This window comes from Bos mutus, chromosome 12 (genome assembly GCF_027580195.1).
Source record: "Bos mutus isolate GX-2022 chromosome 12, NWIPB_WYAK_1.1, whole genome shotgun sequence".
Taxonomy (NCBI): domain Eukaryota; kingdom Metazoa; phylum Chordata; class Mammalia; order Artiodactyla; family Bovidae; genus Bos; species Bos mutus.
This window is the reverse complement of record NC_091628.1, coordinates 45,675,452-45,701,824: the sequence shown is the minus strand read 5'-3', so window position 1 is coordinate 45,701,824 and position 26,373 is coordinate 45,675,452.

The following is a 26,373-nucleotide window of genomic DNA, read 5'->3' as shown; positions in this document are numbered from 1 at the left end:
TTCATCATGGGGAATGGAATGCAAAAGTAGGAAGTCAAGGGATACCTGGAGTAACAGGAAGTTTGGCCATGAAGTACAAAATGAAGCAGGGCAAAGACTAACAGAGTTTGCACTGGTCATAGCAAACACCCTCTTCCAACAACACAAGAGATGACTCTGCACATGGACATCACCAGATGGTCAATACCAAAATCAGATTGATTGATTAAATTCTTTGCAGCCAAAGATGGAGAAGCTTGGTACAGTCAGCAAAAATAAGACCGGGAGCTGACTGTGGCTCAGATCATGAACTCCTTATTGCCAAATTCAGACTTAAGTTGAAGAAAGTAGGGAAAACCACTAGAGCATTCAGGTATGACCTAAATCAGATCCCTTACAGCTATACAGTGGAAGTGAAAAATGAATTCAAGGCATTAGATCTGATAGATAGAGTGCCTTAAGAACTATGGATGGAGGTATGTAACATTGTACAGGAGGCAGTGATCAAAACCATCCTCAAGAAGAAGTGCAAAAAGGCAAAATGGTTGTCTCAGAAGACCTTAAAAATAGCTTAGAAAAGAAGAGAAGCAAAAGGCAAAGGAGAAAAGGAGAGATATCCATCTGAATGCAAAGTTCCAAAGAATAGCAAGGAAAGATAAGAACGCCTTCCTCAGCAATGAATGCAAAAAAATAGAGGAAAACAATAGAATGAGAAAGACTAGAGATTTCTGCAAGAAAATTAAAGATACCAAGGGAACATTTCATGTAAAGATGGGCACAAAAAGGACCGAAATGGTATGGACCTAAAAAGAGCAGAAGGTATTAAGAAGAAGTGCAAGAATACACAGAACTGTACAGAAAAGATCTTTATCACCCAGATAACCACAATGGTGTTATCACTCACCTACAGCCAGACATCCTGGAATGCAAAGTCAAGTGGGCCTTAGGAAACACCACTATGAACAAAGCTAGTGGAGGTGATGGAATTCCAGTTGAGTGATTTCAAATCCTAAAAGATGATGCTGTGAAAGTGCTGCACTCAATATGCCAGCAAATTTGGAAAACTCAGCAGTGGCCACAGGACTGGAAAAAGTCTGTTTTCATTCCAATCCCAAGAAAGGCAATACCAAAAAAGTGTTCAAATTACCTCACATTTTCACTCATCTTATGTGCTAGCTCAAAGTAATGTTCAAAATTCTCCAAGCTAGGCTTTAACAGTATGTGAACTGAAAACTTCCAGATGTTCAAGCTAGATTTAGAAAAGGAAGAGAAACCAGATATCAAATTGCCAAAGCCCACTGGATCATAGAAAAAGCAAGAGGATTCAAGAAAAGCATCTACTTCTGCTTCACTGACTACACTGAATCCTTTGACTGTATGGATCACGACAAACTGTGGAAAACTAAAAGATATGAGAATACCAGACCACTTTTCCTGCCTCCTGAGAAATCTGTATGCAGGTCACAAAAAAACAGTTAGAACTAGAAATGGAACAACTGACTGGTTCCAAATTGGAAAGGAGTACGTCAAGGCTGTATACTGTCACCTTGCTTATTTAACTTATATGCAGAATACATCATGCAAAATGCTGGAGTGGATGAAGCAAAGGCTGGAATCATGATTGCCAGACAAGTATCAATAACCTCATCTACACAGTAGACACCACTCATATGGCAGAAAGTGAAGAGGAATTGAAGAGAGTCTTGATGATAGTGAAAGAAGAGAGTGAAAAAGCTTAAAGCTCAACATTCAGAAAACGAAGATCATGGCATCCGGTCCCATCACTTCATGGGAAATAGATGGGGAAACAGTGGAAACAGTGTCACACTTTGTATTTTGGGGCTCCAAAATCACTGCAGATGGTGACTGCAGCCATGAAATTAAAAGATGCTTACTCCTTGGAGGGAAAGTTATGACCAACCTAGGTAGCATATTGAAAAGCAGAGACATTACTTTGCCAACAAAGGTGTGTCTAGTCAAGGCTATGGTTTTTCCAATGGTCATGTATGGATGTGAGAGTTGGACTGTGAAGAAAGCTGAGCGCCAAAGAATTGATGCTTTTGAACTGTGGTGTTGGAGAAGACTCTTAAGGGTCTCTTGGACTGCAAGGAGATCCAACCAGTCCATTCTGAAGGAGATCAGCCCTGGGATTTCTTTGGAGGGAATGATGCTAAAGCTGAAACTCCAGTACTTTGGCCACCTCAGGCAAAGAGTTGACTCATTGGAAAAGACTCTGATGCTGGGAGGGATTGAGGGCAGGAGGAGAAGGGGACGACAGAGGATGAGATGGTTGGATGGCATCACTGACTCGATGGACGTGAGTCTCAGTGAACTCGGGAATTGGTGATGGACAGAGAGGCCTGGCGTGCTGCTATTCATGGGGTCCCAAAGAGTCGGACACGACTGAGCGACTGAACTGAACTGATCATCATATTTAACTGTATGCAGAATACATCATGAGAAACGCTGGGCTGGAAGAAGCACAAGCTGGAATGAAGATTGCCAGGAGAAATATCAATAAACTCAGATATGCAGATGACACCACCCTTATGGCAGAAAGTGAAGATGAACTAAAAAGTCTCTTGATGAAAGTGAAAGAGGAGAGTGAAAAAGTTGGCTTAAAGCTCAACATTCAGAAAACGAAGATCATGGCGTCCGGTCCCATCACTTCATGGGAAATAGATGGGGAAACAGTGTCAGACTTTATTTTTTGGGGCTCCAAAATCACTGCAGATGGTGACTGCAGCCATGAAATTAAATGACGCTTACCCCTTGGAAGGAAAGTTATGACCAACCTAGATATCATAGTCAAAAGCAGAGATATTACTTTGCCAACAAAGGTTCATCTAGTCAAGGCTATGGTTTTTCCAGTGGTCATGTATGGATGTGAGAGTTGGACTGTGAAGAAAGCTGAGCACTGAAGAATTGATGCTTTTGAACTGTGGTGTTGGAGAAGACTCTTGAGAGTCCCTTGGACTGCAAGGAGATCCAACCAGTCCATTCTAAAGGAGATCAGCCCGAGGTGTTCATTGAAAGGACTGATGCTGAAGCTGAAACTCCAATACTTTGGGCACCTCATGCAAAGAGTTGACTCATTGGAAAAGACCCTGATGCTGGGAGGGGTTGGGGGCAGGAGGAGAAGGGGATGACAGAGGATGAGATGGCTGGATGGCATCACCGACTCGATAGACATGAGTTTGAGTGAACTCCGGGAGTTGGTGATGGACAGGGAGGCCTGGCGTGCTGCGATTCATGGGGTTGCCAGGAGTTGGACATGACTGAGTGACTGAACTGAAGTGAACTGATGATCAGTTGATCTATGATTTGTATCTATGATCAATTGAGAGGCATGATGAAGAGATATCAAATAATCAGCTTTATGTATTAATATAATGTTCAAAAGAGGTGTTTAGTCTAGAAGTAAAATATTTTAAGTTATTCATGTGCAGATAATATACCAACAGGGGAACTAATGAAGTTACTATGTAGTTCATGAAACTAAGAAGAAATCGAGTCACAAAATGAAATCTGAGTAATTTTAAGACAATAGGTAGAAGAAAATGAGCAATGGGGGAGAGTGGCAAAGGTATGGCAAGTGGTGAATGTAAGGAATCACAGCTGAGGAAGCTTCCTGATGGTCCAGTCCTTAGGACTTCACAATCTAACCAAGACATGAATTTATTGGGAATGAAGGGGAGATGAAGAAGAGAAAGTGTATATAGTGCAAAATTTGTTAGCTTTTGTAATAGAGGTAAAACAGTCATAAGAGCTTAATGTGTGATGCTTAAAAATAACGTTTAAATGCTGGCAGGAAGGATTTTTGATAAGTTAAAATTATAGAAGAGTGAAAGAATAAAAATGAATATAATATTTGAAGAGACAGGATTCTGGCATTCAGAACAAATACAAAGGGTTACCTTTGTTAGGAAAAAGTAAATTTCTTAATTTTTTTTTTTTAAAGAAGACAGAAAATTTGTTTAATTGCAAGTGGCTTTGAATATTTTTGGAGGGTGAGAAAGTTTCCATCTGATAGCTCTCAAATTAGAGAACAATTGAATGGGGGTAATGATGGATAGGGATGTGGTTTAAGAGAGTGCATACTGTATTGATTAGTCATAGTGGTGAATAAATCCTTAGGAATAAATAGATGGAAGGAAAGCTAAGTCCCTTGAGATGATGAAGGCAAGGAGCTGAGAGATTAGTCAAATGGGAGAGCACTGAATCCTAACCACTAGGCCACCAGGGACAGTTCAGGGAAGTGGATATTTATTTATTGTGGCCTTGGAAAATCTTCATAATAATACCAAGATTTGGGGAGAAAAATTACAGTCATCTTCAGTGAATTGGATGTGGATAACATAGTCCATAGATGATAACAGTGAGGAGGGGGAATTGTAAACGAGCCTAATAAGCTAAAATTCAAAAGAGGAGGAACTTTATTTTTTGTTTTTGTTCTTTAATTGAAGTGTAGTTAATTTACAGTGTTGTGTTAGTATCTGGTGTAAGCAAAATGATTCAATTACACTTATTCTTTCTCGTATTTTTTTTTCATTGTAGGTTATTACAAGATCTTGAATATAAATCCCTGTGCTCTAGAGTAGAACCTTGTTGTTTATCTATTTTATATATAGAAGTCTGTATCTGCTAATCCCAAACTCTTTAAAGTATCCTTCCCTACCTCTCCCCTTTAGTAACCATAAATTGGTTATTTATGTCTGTGAGTTTCTTTCTGTTTTGTAAATAAGTTTATTTGTATTCTTTTATAGATTTCATATATATGATATCATAGGATATTTGCCTTTGTCTGACTTACTTCACTTAGTATGATAATCTCTAGGTTCATCCAAGCTGCTGCCAATGTATGAAAGTGAAAGTCACTCATTTGTGTCTAACTCTTTGTGACTCAAAGGACTATGCATCCATGGAATTCTCCATGCCAGAATACTGGAGTGGATAGCCTTTCCCTTCTCCAGAAGATCTTCCCAGCCCAGGGATCAAAACGAGGTCGCCCCCCCCACACACACACACATATACTGCATCTTCTTCATTCATCTGTTGATGGACATTTCATGTTTTGGCCATTGTAAATATTGGAGTACATGTATGATTTCAAACTAGAGTTTCTTAGGACATATGCTAGGATGGGATTGCAGAATCATATAGTAGTTCTGTTCTTAGCTTTTGGGGAACTTCCATACTGTTCTCCAATAGTGGCTGTATGAATTTACATTCCCACCAGCAGTGTAGGAGGGATACCTTTTCTCCACACCAAAAGAGTAGGAATTTTCACATGGCTGAGGACATTTTATGACCTGGGACAATAAACAGAAAAAATGACACAATACCATTTTCATACCAAAAGTAAAGAAGAAAATTCCTTTGAAGAAGCCTATAAGGAAGCAGTATTATTTCCACAAAGATGTGGTAGTGTTCAAAGAGTTTCAAAGTGAGGAAGTATAGGAAAAACACAGAACCAGAGTTCAGGGAATACAGTAACAGGGTGTGCTGTGCTATGTACTTAGTCGATGCTTCGTGACCCCAAGTATCCAACTTTTTGTGACCCCACAGACCCCTCCAGGCTCCTCTGTCCATGGGATTCTCCAGGCAAGAATACTGGAGCGGGTTGCCATGCCCTCTTCCAGAGGATCTTCCCAACCCAGAAATCAAACCCAAGTCTCTTTCATTGCAGGCAGATTCTTTACCATCTGAGCCACCAGGGAGGCCCAAGAATACTGGAGTGGGTAACCGAGGATCCTTGAATCCTTTCTCCAGGGGATCTTCCCTACCCAGGAATTGAGCTCAGGTCTACTGCATTGCAGGTAGATTCTTTATCTGCTGAGCTGATAAATAGGGTGTGAGAGGGAGGCAAAAGTGGAAAGCTTGGGTCAAAAGAACAGATGTGTGAAGTATTACAGGGTGAAGGATAATGAGTTGATTATGATAAGGATGGTTTTATTTGGGCGATGAGAAACATAAATACGCACATGAGGCCTGATGCATTCAGTGGAGATTATGTCTTAGAACAAAGGCTTTCCTTTCTATATGTTTGTTTCAAACATAGAAATTTGTCTGGTGTTGCTTATTTCTTTTTGTTTGTATGTAGTCAGGAGTTCTTCACTAATAGCATATATAAGAAAGAAAGAGGAAAGAGTGACTGAGATTAATAAATATTGATCACGATCATAAAGAATTTAGGTATCAACAGGTAGTTTAACAGACTCAAACTTCATCCTATAGGTCAGTTTTTAACCTGACAGTTGGGTCTGGATGGTGCTTGATGATCTGTCTCTGTATACAGGAGGATATAGTTTTAGGTTGAAAAAATTTGAGGATTGTGAGAGACAATGTTGGTACTAACTTATGGGGAAATTTTTTCTTCCCAAAGGATAAAATTTTGTGCTCTAATAAGATAAAGATAGAACTTTAAACTCTGCCTCATTCCCCCGAGAGCTTTGCAAAATCATTTTTAACTGTTCTCCAATATTTTAATTTATTTTCAATGAAAAGGAAAATACATGAGTACATACTCTCTTTAAGATATAAAAAGAAAGGAGTAAGATTTAGAATTATTTTCTAAGACAGAAATAGGAGTAAGTGGGGGTTATCTACAATTTAAAGCCCAAACATCACCAAGAATCTGACTTTTTCCCCACCACTGGTTCACTGGTATACATCAGTCTGACAGTAAAAGGACATTTTAATTCCTGTATAATACCCTGGGGAGTGACATTTGTGTGGAATGTCAAGTTCTCAGGACTTGCTGTTAATTACTATGCTTTTCAAGATATTTTTAATTTAATATGAAATAGTAGATTTGTGTCAGTATCTCCTTTCTTTACATGATACAATATCATTTCCAACTTATCCCATGCTTTACCTCCCATCAGATTTCGAAGTGACCTTTTGTTGCACTGGCAGATCTAAGATTATATCAATTATGAATTGCAATGTATTATCAATCAAATGTTGCTCATTAGGCTGCTTTTCTGCTCACATCAAATACATTCTCAGAAGTTATAATTTTATATTTGAAAATATGATATGAAGAATTTTATTCTCCTATCAATGAATGCACATAAATTTTTATTCCCACTAATAGTTATAAGTTATATAAGTTATAAGTATGTGTCAAGTATAGAATAAATCTTAAAAAAAGAATATTAGATAAAGATTTATCATTAAATTTTTTAAAGAGGATTAAAAGGTGAAATACCCTAGCCTAGTTTTAATACAAAAGATAATCATACTTAAAGATGTTTATGGTTTTGATAAATGCATTTTTAATATTATAACTATTCTAGTTGAAGTTATTGTAATGCTTGCTATTATCTAGTATCTCAAAATTGGACTAAAACACTACATACATGATCATTTACTTAGAGACTGAAAACTTCGTTTCCAAACAAAATTGATCACTCTGACAAGATGAATGGTCACACAAATGCTGTGTTGAAAGTGTACCTTGTTATACACAAAAGTAAATAGAGGTAAGTGTATTTATTTTTCTATTTGTGTAGCATTTTCTTTCTAATTCAATGTTTCTCAAAGTTTGATCTGTAGCAGAATATTCTGTAGGATTTGTAAAAAGAGGAAAGGCAATGTCTCCTATCTCACTTTCATGTGTGTCATCTAGGGATTCATAACAAATTGTAAGAACCAATGCTCTGAAAGACTTCTGTTTGGTTTAACTTCTGTATTTCTTTAACTCAAATAAATATATTTTTTTTCTATTTTCTTCCTCTGTTCCAACTATTTTCAAAGAAATCAGGCATTCTATAATCAGGGGTGCATTCAAATTTAAATGTGGGGAACACCCAAGGAAACAGCACCAATACTCTCCCATTGCCTTTATAAGCAACATACTGCACAACCCTTTTGGCTACTGAAAATAACAAAATGGGTGAATCTTGTAAAAATGTAATTTCTCCTTCAATTATGTAAATAGATGTTTAAGGACTGGGCTGATGGCTATTACTGTAAAGAATCCACCTGCAATTCGGGAGACCTGGGTTCAATCCCTGGGTTGGGAAGATCTACTGGAGGAGGGAATGGCAACTCACTCTAGTATTCTTGCCTGGAGAGTCCCCATGGAAAGAGGAGCCTGGTAAGCTATAATACACGGGGTCACAAAGAGTTGGACAATACTGAGTAACTAAGACATAGCATTTAAGGCCTAATTGAATTCTCAAGTTAAAATTCCCTTACCTGATTTCTCATTTTCTAATCATTTGCTAGTATCTCAGAAAAAAGAAAATAGTTTTCACTATTGTCTTTCTTAACAGAATGATCAGCTAAGACCTCCATGGATGTTAAAGTTTGAGGTAGGGTGAAACTCTTCTTGGACTTCCCAGGTGGTGCTGGTGGTAAAGACCATACCTGCCAACTCAGCAGATGTAAGAGGTGTGGGTTTGATCCCTGGGTCAGGAAGATCCTCTGGAGGAGGAAATGGCAACCCTCTCCAGTTAGCTTGCCTGGAGAACCTCATGGACAGAGAAGCCTGGCAGGCTATAGTCCATAGGGTCACAAAGAGTCAGATATGACCGAAGCGAATTGGCACGCACGCACACATGCCAAACTCTTCCCAGTGTCTGCAAGTTCTTAGAAAAATGCTAAGTATGAGGTGCAGTTTTAGTAGTTCTAAATGTATTCTCTGATATTCATGTCCATGGTATTCCCACTTGGACTACTCTCAGAAATAAAACTCCTGTGTAGGAGTCATGTCTATCCAAAACCCTCCAAGCAAACCCAGACTTTGAAGATCAGCTCTGGTATTTTGTCCATGAGCCACAGTCAGCCTTTCCCCATAGCTCTGTGGTTTGCTTAGTCACTGCTGCAGCCAGCCCACACTGTACTTTTTTGTACTCTACTCATCAGTTTCACATGACACTGTATTACTGCCTATCTGGAATCCTTTGGTCCCCTGGTTGCAATCTCAAAACCACAGCAAGTAAGCCACTAAGAATTCCATTAAAATATAGAGTGAACATAATCATATTGTTCCTAGATGTAAAAATCTATGTAATACCTACTGTATAACATAGGTAACTATATTCAATATCCTGTGACAAACCATAATGGAAAAGAATATGAATATATATATATATATATATATATATACACACATTTTCAAGGCACTTGCTGTACAGAAAAATTGAATACAATGTTATAAATCAATTATGCTTCAAAAAAATTTTTAAAAGAGAAAATTACAGTATCAGTTGTCATGACAGAACAGTATTAAGTGCATATTAATAGAGTATAACTGAATCCTTCCCCAGGTTGCCACCCCCAATTTACAGGTTAGCACACTGAGGCTCAGAGGCATTAAGTTCTTGTTGAAAGCTGTCCAGATAAGCAAGTGGCCAAGCTTTGATTTGAGTCCAAATCTCTGCAATCCCAGAGCTGATCTCTTAATGCCCAGAGTATACTCCAGCGTGTAAAGATGCATGTAAGTAATGGTCATGGGGGAAAAACTGGGGGAGAAGCCAGGTGGGAGACAGCAGCCACTGTCCAGTGAGAGTGGAGACGTCTGAGGGAGCTGTGGCAGAAGCATTGGAGGGGATGGGACTGCTGATAGCAGCTCTTTGGAGAAAGAATGATAAGCAAGAAAAAATAATGCAAAAAGATGAAATAAAATAAAAAGGAAAGGAAATTGAAAAGGGATAAAGAAGGAAAGGGCTCTCCTAGTGGATCAGATGGTAACGAATCTGCCTGGATTACAGGAGACCTGGATTCGACCTCTGGGTTGGGAAGATCCCCTGGAGAGGGAAATGGCAACCCACTCCAGTATTTTGGCCTGGAGAATTCCATGGACAGAAGAGCCAGGCAGGTTACAGCCTGGGGTTGCAAAGAGTTGGACATGACTGAGCAACTTTCACTTCACTTCACTTCAAAGAAGGAAAACCAAAGAGAGAGAATGCATGGTGAGGATCTGGCACCTGTATACAGGTCGAGGTGTGCCATTTCCTCTACACATGTATCTCTGATAACCCACTCAGAACTACCCACCCAGAACTTAATCTCCAGTTAGGAATATGATACTGCTTACTTCTCTGCAGTAAGTGTTAGCTAAATAATGCCATGGATTTATTTCTCTAGCATTTTCCTTCTCTAATGCTGCCACCACTGGTGTCAAATGAAATATGGAAGTCCTTTTGCCGCTGGCAAAAGGGGATGATAAAATAGTGTTTCCATTTCCTCTTGGATATGCTAGCATGACAGGTGCTCAATAGCTCTGTAAAAATGGGGAATGTCCTTTGAGAAGCAGCAAAGCTAAGGTGAAGAATCAGAAGACTAGGAGAATTTGAGTTTGAAACAGTCATAACAATATCATGCATTGAACCTAAAGAACAGAACAAGAATAGAAATAGATGAGCAAGTATATACAACAGGCAAGAGCAAAACAAGAACAGATTTGAGGAATACATCCAAAAATTGGTGCAACCCATACTGTGAGTCAGGTGAATCCCTGAGCACCTTTTTACTTCCTGTCCTGTGGGAGTATATAAGACCTTGCAGTCAGAGAAACCATGCTAAGCTAAACATTGAATTTTCTCCCTTAGACAATTTTGTCATTATTGGTGACTTCAGTTTCTCCTTGTCTACTAAGCCCTTCTTCTCGCAGATATTTTAGGTGATCCTCAAAGTGACTAGCTCATTGTTTTTAGTTATACTTCTTTTTTATTTGTCAAACTCTGATTGGATCCATTCAAAATATTAGTGATGAAAATCAATGTCTTCCCTTTGTGGCTTTCAGTCAATTTCAAACACACATCTCAACATTGAAAACACTCTTGTATCCTGTATCCATTATTTCCCCCCTTCTTTTCCCCCCTAGTAGTGTCTCTGATCAAATGTTTGCTTTTTTCCCCTTCTCATCTTTACTCTTTTTCCTCTTGAGTAAATCATTTTTTTCTGCACATCTGTCAAATCCTCTGTCTTTTCTCCTTTAGTTCTTTACTGTCACAGAGCTTAGTCTTACACATCTAAAGACCAATGTTGAATCAGCTGAGATGAATGAAGAATCAAAGAAATGAGACTCTACACCTCCACGGACTTGTCTTTTCCACCCATTATTTTTACTGCTTTTTATTCTTTTAATCATAAGTATGCAAATATCTTCATTGCTACTCTTCACACAACAGGAGAGAGCATCTCCCATTTAATTTCAGTTTTTGGCTACTTGTTTTTATATTAAAATTTTATTATTTCTATATGTTCTTTTCTGGGGAAACACACATGCATGCACACGTACACACACACAGACACACACACACACACATTTTAAAGTGCCAAACAAAAGAAAACTGCTAAGCCAAACACAAGTAATAGAGAATAAGTTTAGTGTTTGAGTATAATGTAATAACATGCTAGATTTAGAGGTATTTTTAATAAGATTATTCTATCAAAACCTGTGTTAAAAAAAAGTATAAAAGTAAGCTAAGATAATATAAATGGTATGCCTAAGGTGAATGGTAGGAGACTGTTTCTCTTGATTTTAACTCACTGTTTCAGAAAATAACAGAAATTGAGCATAAAATATATTTAAGTAATAAGTTATAATATAAAAAAGTAATTTTTGAGTATAAAAATTCATGAGCAAATTTCAATGTGGGAAGTAAACATAAGTTGTTGGTATTATAAGCAGTGTCATGTTTGTGTTTTAAAAACAATTTGGGTCAATATTAACTGAAAATTAATTTCACTGACCTTAGGCAAGAATATAGTCACAAGACCCAACATTGACTAAAAAATAATGATGAATGGCTATTTATTGAGCTGAGATGCTAGATATCTAGTTGAGTGAAGTGAGAATCAATGTAAGATAGGTTTTATTTAATATCTTCATTATGCTTGAAAATTGTAGGGACAAAAATGACAATCTTCAAGGATTGATTCATGAGAGAAAGATTAAAATTACATAGTATTTATAGCTTTGCCAAAAAATGACTTGCAAGTAATGGTAAATATTTACAGTGACTGAGATTAATTATTTAATGGGAGAAAATTAGATAAAAATAAGCTAATTTGTTCTCCAATTATTTTTAGTGAGCTAAAACATAATGTATCTACTCCAACTCCCAACTGTAGAGAACACCATTGCTTTAAAAATGAAGATTATAATAAAAATTAGTGTTCATTGTGTTATTGCTATGTACTAGGTATTGTTCTCAAGTGTCTTTTATTGACTCCATTAGCCCTCACGATAACCCTCAGGTGGGCTCTATCATTGTAATTACAGAGTATACCAAGGAATAGAATATTAATATGACTTTTCAAAGGTATCACACCTTGAATGAGGTGGTCAGGACTTATAATTAGTGTTTAATAGTGTTAGTAGCTCAGTTGTGACCGACTCTTTGTGACCCCACAGACTGTAGCCTGCCAGGGTCCTCTGTCCATAGGATTCACCAGGCCAGATTACTGGAGTGGGTTGCCATTCCCTTCTCCAGGGGACCTTCCTGATCCAGGGATCAGACCTGGGTCTCCTGCATTGCAGGCAGATTCTTTACCATCTGAGCTATAGGGAAGTCCTTAAAAGGAAGACTTAAAATTGTTGGGACAATTAACCTCTACTCTCTACTGTCTCAGATTAGATTTCAAAATAACTATAAAGTCATTTCAGGAATTATGTGGTGCCAGATATGGGAGATTTAATGCATTCTATTCAGAAAATATTTATTGGACACACACTATACTCTAGGAATTGATAGGCACCACAGAGACCCTGAGAGAAAAATGAAATTGCAACTATTTCCTTTTCTTTCATTTTCTTCTCCCTCTAGCCTAATACATTTGATTATTGACTGCTTATTGAACTCATGATGTTTTAAACTTCCCTCTAGCAAGACCCACCCCCAATTAATTGCCATGTTATATCTGATATATGAAGTCACACCAAGGGGAAATAACAAATTAAAAAATCACATTTTTATTTTAATAACCTGTAGCTACTTTTCTTGAGGACGTTACACCTGAACCCAATATCATTAACTGTGGAGAGAGATTTTTGAGTTAGGGTCTTTCTAGGCTTCCATATGCTTATAACTTTAATAGTAAAAAGAATATGATTTTCAATAAATTAGTTCTCTGCACTTGGAAAATTCTGGGATGGCTTGAGCAACTCTAGCATAGTCCCAACTGGGTTCCTTTCTAAGCAACTTGGTAATTTGATTTGATACATTTTGCACCTTACATCCTAAGAAGGAGTTATGAAATTCATAGAGAATATTATTTTTAATTGAATGCTCCCTCTTAAAAGAGCATTTTAATTGAGATTTAATAACTCCATAAAAGATAAATCTAGTTGCCATGTAATAAACAGTAATTAATTAGTTAATATCAATTAGATACTAAAAATATTAATTTACATTTAACATCTAACTACTATAATTTGCTATAGCATCTTATTAAATGCTAATTAAATTCCTAAATATTCTTACAAATTTAATGCATTAATAACAAGAACGTAAGTACATATTTACTGTATCTGCACTTCTGAGTTCATTACATGGCAATGAGATTTATCTCTTTTACAGTAATTAAATATACTAAGCAAACCTCAGTAACTTTTCCTAACACATACCATAACTGTTTTATTAATTTCAAATTAAATGCTCATTTAAGGTTTTTAAACTACAGCTGCCCCAAACAATTTTCTACAGGCTGAGAAAAGGTTATTATATGTGTAGTTAAACTTTAGTTTTTAAATTTTGGGCTAAAGCTTTCTAAATATGACCTTTGGTTTCTCAGGGCATTCAATATTAACTTTTGATAATAATATTTATTCACATTTTCTATATCTACCATGTTTTTCCTTTGCCCTATCTTTATACATTTGTTCTCCATTTACTAAGTCTGTAACTACTTTTTCCTCTGTTTAATACAGGCCAGCAAAGTGTTTTTTTTTTTTTCTTTTTCTATCATTAAAGAGCAGAGTTTTTACTAGCATCCTCTTCAAGTATCTTTTATTTCCATTAATTACCACTTCATTTTTAGAGAAACACCCTCATCAGGAATATTAAAAAAAAAAAAAAGAAACAAAGAAAAGAAAGAAGACAAGTGTTTTGTGATATTTGTAAGCAAAAGTGAGTCTGATTGGAAAGGCTGAAAGAGAAAGTTCTGCCAAGGTTCCAGCCTCAGGATGGTTTTTGAAAGACTAAGAGAAAATACAGTCCTTGCATGTATCAAATGATTTAGAATCTACAATCCTTCCAGATATGATGGGGATGTCATAAAGACAGGAGGCGGCTGAACAGCAAGGAAAGCACATTAGCTATTAACCTTCCCCCAGCCGATCAACTTTATTTTGCAATCTTCCCTCAGAACCATTAGAATACCCTGAAGAAATAACTTTCCAATTAAAAAGGATCTCAGAGAACAAAGCCATTTTATCTCTGACTCCTGGTGTTCTTTATTCCAATAATTTAAATTGGAATTGATTTTTCAATTTAGCCGTTGACTTGCTATGGACACACAGCTGAAAAGGCCGAATGGAATTGCATGGCTGAAATATTTGTCTTCGTGATGCACTTCTCATAAATTCACAGGAGCCCTTTTTTTTTTTTTTAATGCATTTTCTTCTGCTGCTTTTGCCTTAGACAACAGCTTTTTAGCACAGCATGGGCAAAGCTGAGAAAACACGTCCACCATGACCTCCAGGGCCTCATCCTCCATTCCTCATAGATCTATCTCATTGTTACACCTCTTAGAAAATATATAAACCCAATGTATCAAAATGATCAGGCTTCTTGAATCCTGTTTGTTTTCTAATTTACATAGAAGATTTAATTTTTTTGAAAAAGGATAATACCTTTCTTAGGATCTTTTACCTCAAAATACAAGTAGTGAGTATTGAACTTGCCTTTATTGCTTTAATTATTAGTAGCTAAAAATAATGAATTTTCAATTAACACTTGATAAGTTTGAGTTAAATACCACAAATATTAAATTGTTTTTATTACCCTTTTATATTTTATAATAAAAGCACTAGTAATATCCAGTTATTAAGGCTCTTGATTAGCAGTCACAACTTTCCTGTCTATTCACACTTCTGACCCTTTGCTTTCTGTGACCTCAGATGAAATGCCACAGTCTTTGTCACCAGGTCCTTCCTGTTTCCTCACCCTGTCACTCCAGCAGGTGTCTCTACTTTCCTTTGTCTTAGAGACTCAAGTCCTGTTCTGCAATCAGTACTGATGTGAATAGCAGGTATGGAAGGAAATCCTGAGCTCAAAACATTGTTTAATTTTTACTAAACACCATATTGCTTATTACTCACACGCCTTGTGGTTTTGCTATGCATTGTCTTTCTCAGAAGTGTCCGAATGCATGATCTCAGACCTGGCCTTGAATGCTGGCACAGCAATCTCTTTTATAATATCGAGAGCAAAAGAGATCACGGAAACCTTAGACTGTGAAGGCCATAAGAACACAATTCTTACAGGTATTTCTTATTCACTGTTCTAGTCCTTACACCAAAACATTGCTTGGCACCTACTTGGTACTCAAAAATCTGCTGAATTAATGAATTATACTCTGGGTCCTGTCAAATCTTCTCCCTGCCACCACTTATGAATTAGCACAGGAAGACATAATATTTATAGTAAATATATATACTTTTGTGCTTACTGTTATAAGAGAGTAGCTATTAGTTATTAACATTAAAAGAGATTTTCCATAGTATTTTGATAAGGTATTGGTACTGGTTCTTTATCTCTGGCTATTGTATGGTTCCCGACACTTTTAAAGTCATCATGAGTAAAATAACAACACGGTACCACTGGTCACAGTCCTAAGAGAAGCAAGAGTTTCTCACCAACTAACATCAGAAAAAATGCTTTTACAGCATTCATTCATTTAACAAATTGACTATGTCCTGTTATGTGCTTGGCACTGTTCTGAGCACTATGGGTACACCTACAAATATACTGGACTGAAATGCCTATCCTTATGGAGCTTAGTCTAATGAGAAAAGTGAAAGTCACTCAGTTGTGTCCAATTCTTTGTGAGCCCATGGACTGTCCTTGGAATTCTCCAGGTCAGAATACTAGAGTGGGTAGCCTTTCCCTTCTCCAGGCGATATTCCCAACCCAGGGATTGAACCCAGGTCTCCCGTATTGCAGGTGGATTCTTTAACAGCTGAGCCACAAGGGAAGCTCATGGACACTGGAGTGGGTAGCCTTTCCCTTCTTCAAGGGATCTTCCTGACCCAGGAATCCAACAGGGGTCTTCCGCAATGCAGGCGGATTCTTTACCAACTGAGCTATCAGGCAAGGAAACACATAAAGAACAAGCATAATTTTAAAAATGATATAGTTGGTTAAATCATTATGAGATGAGAGATGTAGTAGTAGGTTAAAATGTGAAGAGATCAGTGTAAGGGGGCTCTCCAAGGGGAAGGGGCAAAGCAGCAATTTAAAGGATAGTTAGAAAAGGCTTTTTCAAAAGGGATTTGAATTCTGGTTTTCTCAGGATATATGCCCATCAGTGGGGTTGCTGGGTCATAGGATAGTTCTATTTTTACTTTTTTAAGGAACCTCCATATTGTTTTCCATAGTAACTGAATTAATTCACATTCTTACCAAGACTGCAAGAGGGTTCCCCTTTCTCTACAAGCTCACCAGCATTTATTGTTTGTAGATTTTTTAATGATGGCCATTTTGACTGGTTTGAGGTGGATGGACCTAGAGGCTGTTACACAAAGTGAAGTAAGTCAGAAAGAGAAAAACAAACATGGTATATTAACACATATATATGCAATCTAGAAAAATGGTACAGATGAACCTATTTGCAGCAGGAATAGAGACACGGAAGTAGAGCATAGACATGTGGACACAGGGAAGGAGAGGACAGGATGAATTGGGAGAGTGGGATTGACATATGCAAACTACCATGAGTAAAACAGATAGCTAGTGGGAACCTGCTGTATAGCACAGGGAGCTCAACTCAGTGCTCTGTGATGACCTAGAAGGGTGGGATGGGGCATGGGAGGAGGCTCTACAGGAAGGGGATATATGTGTATGTATGCTGATTCACTTTGTTGTACAGCAGAAACTAATATAACATTGTAAAGCAATTATACTCCGGAAAAAAGAAAGAAAAAGGATTAGAGCAAAGACTTGGGGGAGGTGAAGCAGGGAGCCATGCACAATCTTGGTCAAGCACCTTTCAGGAAGGAAAAGCAGATTCCTAGGGATCTAACCAAGAAGTGTTCTTGGAAGGCTTGGCAGTTGGAAGCCAGGCTGGCTGGAGCAGAGTGAATGTGGTGGGAGAGTTTAGTGAGAGGAACTGACACCAAATCCTATAAAGTGACTGCAGGGACTTTGGAGCTTATCCTGTGAAAGAATCAAAGAGCCACTGACAGCTGCTCCCATTCTGACTCTACTTGAATAAATGGAGCATTCTCTGCAGTGACAACTGATTATACACTGCCTTGCTTTTGGAGGTGGGGGTGGATTGAGACATTTCTCAAAAAAAGACTTGTATCTTCATTTGATCTTAAGTTTTACAGAGATGCCATCTCCCATTTCCAGTTTCCTCTTGACTTTAAGCATTTACTGTGTCCAGCTACATCTGTCACCTAAGATTATGAGAATTTGTTTCCAGGCTTTCCCCACTGAAATGTAGGTAACTTGAGGACAGCCTTGCTTCTTTGTATTGATCTGTTTTTGGGGTCTGTCACAGGATAAAGACTCTACAAAAGTTTGATGAAACATTGAGCTTAACAGAGCTAGCAGAAAAAGAAGCCAATTTATAGAATTAAAGTATTACTGGTTTCTTTTTACAATAACTTGGATTCCTTCTGCTTAAATTCCTGTACGAGATTTTTGTCATGAAAGCAGTATAGTAAGAAAGTTGGAGTCTTCCTAATGTAGACAGTGGTTATAGTTCAAAAATTATTCATCATTCTCTCAGAAAATCTACTAATTTAAGATTTCCTTAACTTTGACAGTTTTGGGAAATTTGTCTGATATGTATGCATTCAAATGTACCCCTGCACATACGAAGTCTCTATCTGCTTGTCTCTGAGAGAATTCTCCATTCAGTCTACTGAAGTGAAAATCAAAATTTCCGTATTCTTCTAAGGACTCTGTGAAATCTTCAATCTTTAGAATATTTCTCCAACGTAGAGGACAGATGGGGAAAACAAAAACAATAGTCTTTTGCCTTATGCGTATTAATATCTGAAGTAACCTAAATGCACATGTGTGCTCACTCATACCCACTTTGAAAAAATTCAGCCTCTAACTTGCTTATACTGAAAGTTGTTTCCCTGTCCAACATTCAATCGTGTGGACCATCAGCGGGTGAGAGGCTATTTGCTGGACATTACCACAGCATGGAATAGCCTGTCACAGATGGTGACTGCAGCCATGAAATTAAAACACACTTACTCCTTGGAAGGAAAGTTATAACTGACCTAGATAGCATATTCAAAAGCAAAGACATTACTTTGCCAACAAAGGTTCATCTAGTCAAGGCTATGGTTTTTCCTGTGGTCATGTATGGATGTGAGAGTTGGACTGTGAAGAAGGCTGAGCACTGAAGAATTGATGCTTTTGAAGTGTGGTGTTGGAGAAGACTTTTGAGAGTCCCTTGCACTGCAAGGAGATCCAACCAGTCCATTCTGAAGGAGGTCAGCCCTGGGATTTCTTTGGAAGGAATGATGCTAAAGCTGAAACTCCGGTACTTTGGCCACCTCATGCAAAGAGTTGACTCATTGGAAAAGACTCTGATGCTGGGAGGGATTGGGGGCAGGAGGAGAAGGGGACGACAGAGGATGAGATGGCTGGACGGCATCACAGACTCGATGGACCTGAGTCTCAGTGAACTCCGGGAGTTGGTGATGGACAGGGAGGCCTGGCGTGCTGGGATTCATGGGGTGGTGAAGAGTCGGACAGGACTGAGTGACTGATCTGATCTGATAATGATTTTCGGAGAAGGCAATGGCACCCCACTCCAGTACTCTTGCCTGGAAAATCCCATGGGCGGAGGAGCCTGGTAGGCTGCAGTCCATGGTGTCGCAAAGAGTTGGACACGACTGAGTGACTTCACTTTCATGCATTGGAGAAGGAAATGGCAACCCACTCCAGTGTTCTTGCCTGAAGAATCCCAGGGACGGGGAAGCCTGATGGGCTGTCGTCTATGGGGTCGCACAGAGTCGGATACGACTGAAGCAACTTAGCAGCAGCATAATGATTTTTGGAGAAGGCAATGGCAACCCACTCCAGTACTCTTGCCTAGAAAACCCCATGGGTGGAGGAGCCTGGTAGGCTGCAGTCCATGGGGTCACAAAGAGTCGGACACGACTGAGCGACTTCACTTTCACTTTTCAATTTCATGCACTGGAGAAGGAAAATGCAACCCACTCCAGTGTTCTTGCCTGAAGAATCCCAGGGACGGTGGAGTTTGGTGGGCTGCCATCTATGGGGTCGCATGGAGTCGGACAGGACTAAAGTGACTTAGCAGCAGCAGCAGCAGCAGCAGCATAATGATTTTCATGTTACAACATTTCATCGTATTTCATGAGACATGCTTAACTCCATCCAAAATAGTTTTTAGAGAGTCATTTACAAATTGAGTCTTATGAATTTAAGAGGATCAGGCAGGAGAAACTGCACTTACCACACCACTGATAATCTATTTTCATTGTATTAATCTTATCATTGGAATTTCAAGTAGAAATAATGTTAAAAAGTGGGTTTTGAGATTATATATATATATATATATATATATGTATATATATCTCCACTCTACTACAAAGGAGTAATCCTAAACCATGATGTGGAGTTGAAGATTTATCTAAGTCTATAATGAGCTCTTGTCTGGATCATTCATAATACAGACTCTGCTCTTCTTCATCCTGTGCTTCATAGAAGTTCCTCATATGATTGTGTCCATGATATAGCAAATCCCCTCTTCTCTTGACTTCTTCAAAGATGCTCCTCCAATATCTTTCCATCTTTGTGCTGAATCATAATAATTTTCCCCTCTTAACTGGATCATCTTCACTATAATTCAAAGATACTATTGATGAAATTTCAACACTAAACCAAAATATCTTATAACTCCATATTATCCTCTAGCTATTCTCCTACCCTCTGCTTATTTTTATAGCAAAGTTCCTTAAAAAAGTTGTTTATAATTTCTGTAATCAATCTGTTTTGTCCTATTCCATATTCCAATCAAGCTTTGTTCCAACTACTTTACTGAAAACGCTCTTGTCATAGTAATCAATGGTCCAATTTATCTTACTGACCATCAATCAAATTGTGTTTGAACCAGCTGACCACTCTTTCTTCATTAATACATTTTTTTTTTTTTTTTATCACTGTGGTTTCTCAGATACCGGGTATTCCTGATTCCTTCTTTCTTAGTAACCACACCTCCATGACCGTGAAAGCTGGGTGTAATTGGAAGCTTTTCTTTCCTTTATTGGATGCATTGTGTCGATGATCTCATTATTTCTCATGGTTTTAAATGTGCTGCATACACAGATGCTCCCAGTTTAGACAACTCCCCTGGACTCTAGAATAATGTTTAATTGCCTACTTGCCATCACTACACGGTTTGCTAGAAGACATCTCCATATTAGCATGACTAAAATTTAACACCTTATCTGTCTTTCTAGATTAGGAGTGAGAGATCTCTTCCATAATCTCCCACATCTAAGGAAATGGTAGCTCCATTCTTTTTGTTGCTAATAACAGTAAATCTGAGTCATCCTTAAGTTTTCTCTTTTTTTCACATATAATCTTTCAGGAAATTATGCTGTCTCTACTTTCAAAATTTACACAGAATCCAACCATTTACAACCTAAATTGTTGCTACCTTAATGCAAGTTACCAACATTTCTCTGTCTGACTAGGGGGCTTCCCCAGTGGCTCAGCCATAAAGAAACTGCTTGCAATGCAGGGGACACAGAAGACATCCGTTAGATCCCTGCCTCGGGAAGATGCCCTGGAGAAGGGAATGGCAACCCACTCCAGTATTCTCAGTTCAGTTCAGTCGCTCAGTCGTGTCCGACTCTTTGCGACCCCATGAATCCCAGCATGCCAGGCCTCCCTGTCCATCATCAACTCCCGGAGTTCACTCAGACTCACGTCCATCGAGTTAGTGATGTCACCTGGAGAATCCCATGGACAGAGGATTCTCTGGTGGGCTAGAGTCCACAGGGGTGCAAAGAGTCAGACATGACTAGAGCGATTTAGCATACACGCACGTTCTGTTTAACTACTGCAATGATCTTCTAATTGATGTCCCTGTTCAAAGCTGTCAAATCTTTTAAATATGTAAAAGGAATACCAGATTTCTTCTCTGCTCAAAACTATCAAGGGTTTTCCATCTCATTTAGAGTGGAAATCAAATTCTTACAATGCCTTTAGATTATTTGGTTATACTATGTGTAGCTTACATTAATGTGATAAGAAATATGGGGGAAATAGTGAGGGAAAACCCCAAGTTGCCACAGTGTTCATTTAGCTACCCAGAACCTGCTTTTCTTTAAACAGGTCCGGATGTGTCAACGGCCATCCATTGGCTGTTCTCTCTTCCTTGCATGCAATTCCTTCACCTGCCTTGACTCATTCCCTCATTTTCTAAGGACTTTTTTTTCGTCTCTTCTTAAGTAATATCTTCTCTGATTACCTGATTCAAAGTGCACCCCATTTCCATCCACTTTCTTGCATCATATTTTCTTCGTAACATTGATCACCATCTGCCACACTGTGTATTTTCCTTATTTATTTCATAATTACTTATCTGTGTCACTAAGTATAAAGTACAGGAGGACAGAGGCACTTGTGTTCTTTTTCTTTGGGGTAAATATTTGTTAAAAGAGTAAATGATCAAATATTAGTTTCTGGCTTAAAGGTATTTATTACTATTTGTATATTATTCATATTTACATCTAAAGTAATTTCAAATTACTTTATTTATTTTAAATTTAAATTTTATTTTAAATAAGAATGTTTAAAAAATCTCTAGATTCTTCCAAAAATCTCTTGTTTCTTCTCATGTGTTCAATAAATATCTGCTAAAATGTATATGTTAATCTACATTATTTCTCTCTAATACTTTTACTTGAACACACATTTGCATTGCTCTGTTATAAGCTCATTTTGATATGGAGAATCAAGTTACATCAATATTTGGGGTTGAAATAAGATATAAACTTTTCTATTAGGCAGAAAACTACATTTTGGTAGCTCAGATTTTTCTTTGATAAGCCATTTCCCACCAAATTTGTGTTGACTCTATTAAAATTATATCCTGCTAATATTAATTAGCTCTTACATTTGCAACAGGGCTTTATGTTTTGTTGTTTTGGAGGCCTTTCTATACAACTATTTATTAATTGCTTGAGGGTTATTTCAGTCATCTAATGGTAAATGATTGGCTAAAAAATAACAAATACATCTAAAACCCTTGCAAGTCAAATTCTTTTAAGTTTAAAGTAATAATGAAATGGTTCACTTAAAGAAGGACAATATCATTCATCTTAAAATCACACACAAAAATACTGTCCCATATTTCCTAACTTTTGAGCTATTAACAGTGGGAGCTATTGCTTAAATGAAGAAAAACTTCACTGAAAAAGATGCTCAAGTATTGATTGTAACTATTTACTTTGAAAATGGAACTGATATACTCTTCAAAAATAAGATTATCATATGTTCATTGACATTTTAGACACACTGTTATAAACAAAGCTTGATAGTTAATGACTGACAAAAAGTGAGGTGAAAATATCAGTCTTGATAATGTAGACATAAACAGCTGGTGGGCAGAATTTGGGAAATAGAAGAAAGAAAAGGTAGAGTGAGGAGTAGAAGCATAAATATCCTCAAAATATTTAATTTGAGAGAGATAGTAAATTTTATTTATTTTTGAGGAAACAAGAAAAAATTTTTAAAATCTTTAAAAATTAAAATTTCAGAAAAATAGAATATATTAATAGATCTATTAGAAGTAGAAAAAGATGATGAGGACAGTTTAAGTGATCTAAGTCATCTCTTTTTTGGACCATAAATGTGATCTAAACTTGATAAATTAATTAATACATATTAAAGAATGCTGTCTAGTGTTATAAAGAAAATAAAAAAAATATATATCCAGGTGTCATTTAAACAATGGGTTTTGGGACTAAAATGGCAGAGTGGAATGAAATAGTTTTATTTCACTTTTCATTGTCATCCTCAACCCTGAGATTTCTGTTTTCTATGGGCATACTATTATTTGGGAATACCAGACCACCTGACCTGCTTCTTGAGAAATCTGTATGCAAGTCAGGAAGCAACATTTAGAACTGGACATGGAACAACAGACTGGTTCCAAATAGGAAAAGGAGTTCATCAAGGCTGTATATTGTCATCCTGCTTATTTAACTTATATGCAGAGTACATCATGAGAAACGCTGGACTGGAAGAAACACAAGCTGGAATCAAGATTGCCGGGAGAAATATCAATAACCTCAGATATGCAGATGACACCACCCTTATGGCAGAAAGTGAAGAGGAACTCAAAAGCCTCTTGATGAAAGTGAAAGAGGAGAGTGAAAAAGTTGCCTTAAACCTCAACATTCAGAAAACTAAGATCATGGCATCTGGTCCCATCACTTCATAGGAAATAGTTGGGGAAGCAGTGGAAACAGTGTCAGACTTTATTTTTCTGGGCTCCAAAATCACTGCAGATGGTGACTGCAGCCATGAAATTAAAAGACGCTTACTCCTTGGAAGGAAGGTTATGACCAACCTAGATAGCATATTCAAAAGCAGAGACATTACTTTGCCAACAAAGGTTCATCTAGTCAAGGCTATGGTTTTTCCAGTGGTCATGTATGGATGTGAGAGTTGGACTGTGAAGAAGCCTGAGCACTGAAGAATTGATGCTTTTGAACTGTGGTGTTGGAGAAGACTCTTGAGAATCCCTTGCACTGCAAGGAGATCCAACCAGTCCATTCTGAAGGAGATCAACCCTGGATTTCTTTGGAAGGAATGATGCTAAAGCTGAAACTCCAGTACTTTGGCCACCTCATGCGAAGAGTTGACTCATTGGAAAAGACTCTGATGCTGGGAGGGATTGGTGTTAGGAGGAGAAGGAGACGACAGAGGATGAGATGGCTGGATGGCATCACTGACTTGATGGATGTGAGTCTGAGTGAACTCTGGGAGTTGGTGATGGACAGGGAGGCCTGGCGTGCTGCGATTCATGGGGTCGCAAAGAGTTGGACATGACTGAGCGACTAAACTGACTGAACTATTATTTGACAGATACTTTAAAATAACAAAAAAAAAAAAAGCTGTGGAAGTAGTACCATTACCTAAATGACAAAATATATCCAAAATAAAAGTGTGTTGAGAAGGAGAAGTCTAAGTGCAAATATACATGAAGAGCATACTGATAATAATGTCATTCTCCCTTTGTACAATGTTTGTGAATATACGTTAATGTGAGGATTTCCATCAATCTTTAAATTTGTTTTAATCATGAGTTGTGTCTTTTTCACCAAACTCTAAATGTAGAGAGAGAAAAAAATCCCTGCTTATAATTATGTTCACTGACTGCCAAGAAAAATATTGGATTTGGATCAGATATCTAGCAACAGAAAGCAATAGAGTTGCTCCAAAAAAATGATTTGGCAGTATATTTTTAGAAGAAAAGTAGGGAATGACTTGGAAAATAAACATTAAAATAGCAAAAATTGAAAACAACAGCTGGATTGTTTGATCCTCAATGAACTTCTCCATTGAAGTCTCAGTGAATGATAGAAAGGAGAAGAAGAAAGCTGAGCTGAGATATAAAATTAGAAGAGAAAGGAAGCTTTTATTTGCATGTTTCATCAGAGTGAACTTGAAGACTATTATGACATTTTCTTACAGATACTTAAAAGTAAAGTTAAGTTTAGAAAGAAAAAAGAAAATTCAATGAATAAAGCTCTTTACATAGGCTTAAAATTATTCAAATCCTTAGAAGAAACTTGTACTTTTCCTTTATTTCAAAAAATGAAAAATTTGAAATATCTGATGTTCTTTCCAAATAATTTTAGCACATAAAAAAAAAAATCATCAAATAAGCAAGAAATGTCTGCTGCTCTTATTCCACAGAGACCTACTTGTCTACTTTAAAATGTCTGCTTTTCTAAACGTTTATTATGCTCACAATCTACTGTTGCACTGAACCTGTCAGTAGTGTTAAGTGACTAGCAGGGGAGCAGAGGGATATTTTAAGACACTGAAGAATGTAAGGGGAAAGAGATTATAAGCATGTATAGGACTGTAAACACAGATGAGTTAATGCAGCTAAAGATTACCTCCCAGATACAAACCTAGAATACACTGGGGAACAGGGTTAGAGTACGTGATTCATCTTCCAGTGAAAATGATGTGGCTACTTCCTATTTACTGGGGTACCTTCAATTCAAGTGCATTTTCTATCTGTAGGTATCAAAATTTTGGTTAGATTTCTAATTGCCAGCTCTTGATGTCCTCTGGGCCTATAAAAATAAGTCTTAAGTTGTCACTTTCCCTATCCCACCTCATATCTGCAACCCTTCAATTTCTGTTATAGATTATATTATTTCCCATCACTTCTCTTCTTCTTTCTAAGTACTTTATATATCCACACCTTTGTTGTGGAATTTTGCATTGTTTTACCTCTAGGCAGAGAAAGCTTGTCTATTCCACTGCTGTTCAGCTTGGTCATCTGACTTGCCTTTGCTAAGGGAATGTGAGCATACATGAAGCTAAACCAAGACAGCAGAGTTCAGGTGAATAGTCAAGTCCAGCCAAGTCCAGTCAAACCTAATGGAATCCAGCCAAATCCAACAGCGCCAGCCAATCTCCTAAAAACACAGGTCAAATACAACATGAGCAAAAAACAAATGCTTGATGCTATAAACCATGAAAATCTTGGGGCTGTTTGTTAGTGTAGCAAATGCTAACTATTTCATGCTGCTGTTTCTGTAAATGTTGACAGTTGATGACTACAGGGTAGCAAGGTTATAAAAATTTGCTAAGAATAAGTTTAGGATAGAGATTGATAGAGAGGCATTGTCTCACTATATCTCATTGTTCACTAAACCCAGGGTAGGCAAGGCATGAGAGGCAAAGCTGGGAGAAAATGCGAGGAGTCTTAGGCATTGCAGACATTCACATTTAATCACTGTGGCAAGGCAGACACGCTTTACTCTCTAATGGTTGACACAGCAGCAACAATGATTACACGACTGGACTCACCTTGACTGGACTTGACTTCACTTGACTTCAAGAAATTTTCAGGTGGTGCTTATATAGGACCACACCATGATCATAGCTGTAGGATGTGAGTAGAGTGATGCGAGAGAGCCTGACCAATGCCACCTTGGCCAATTTTCTCTTTGCCTACAGAGATAAT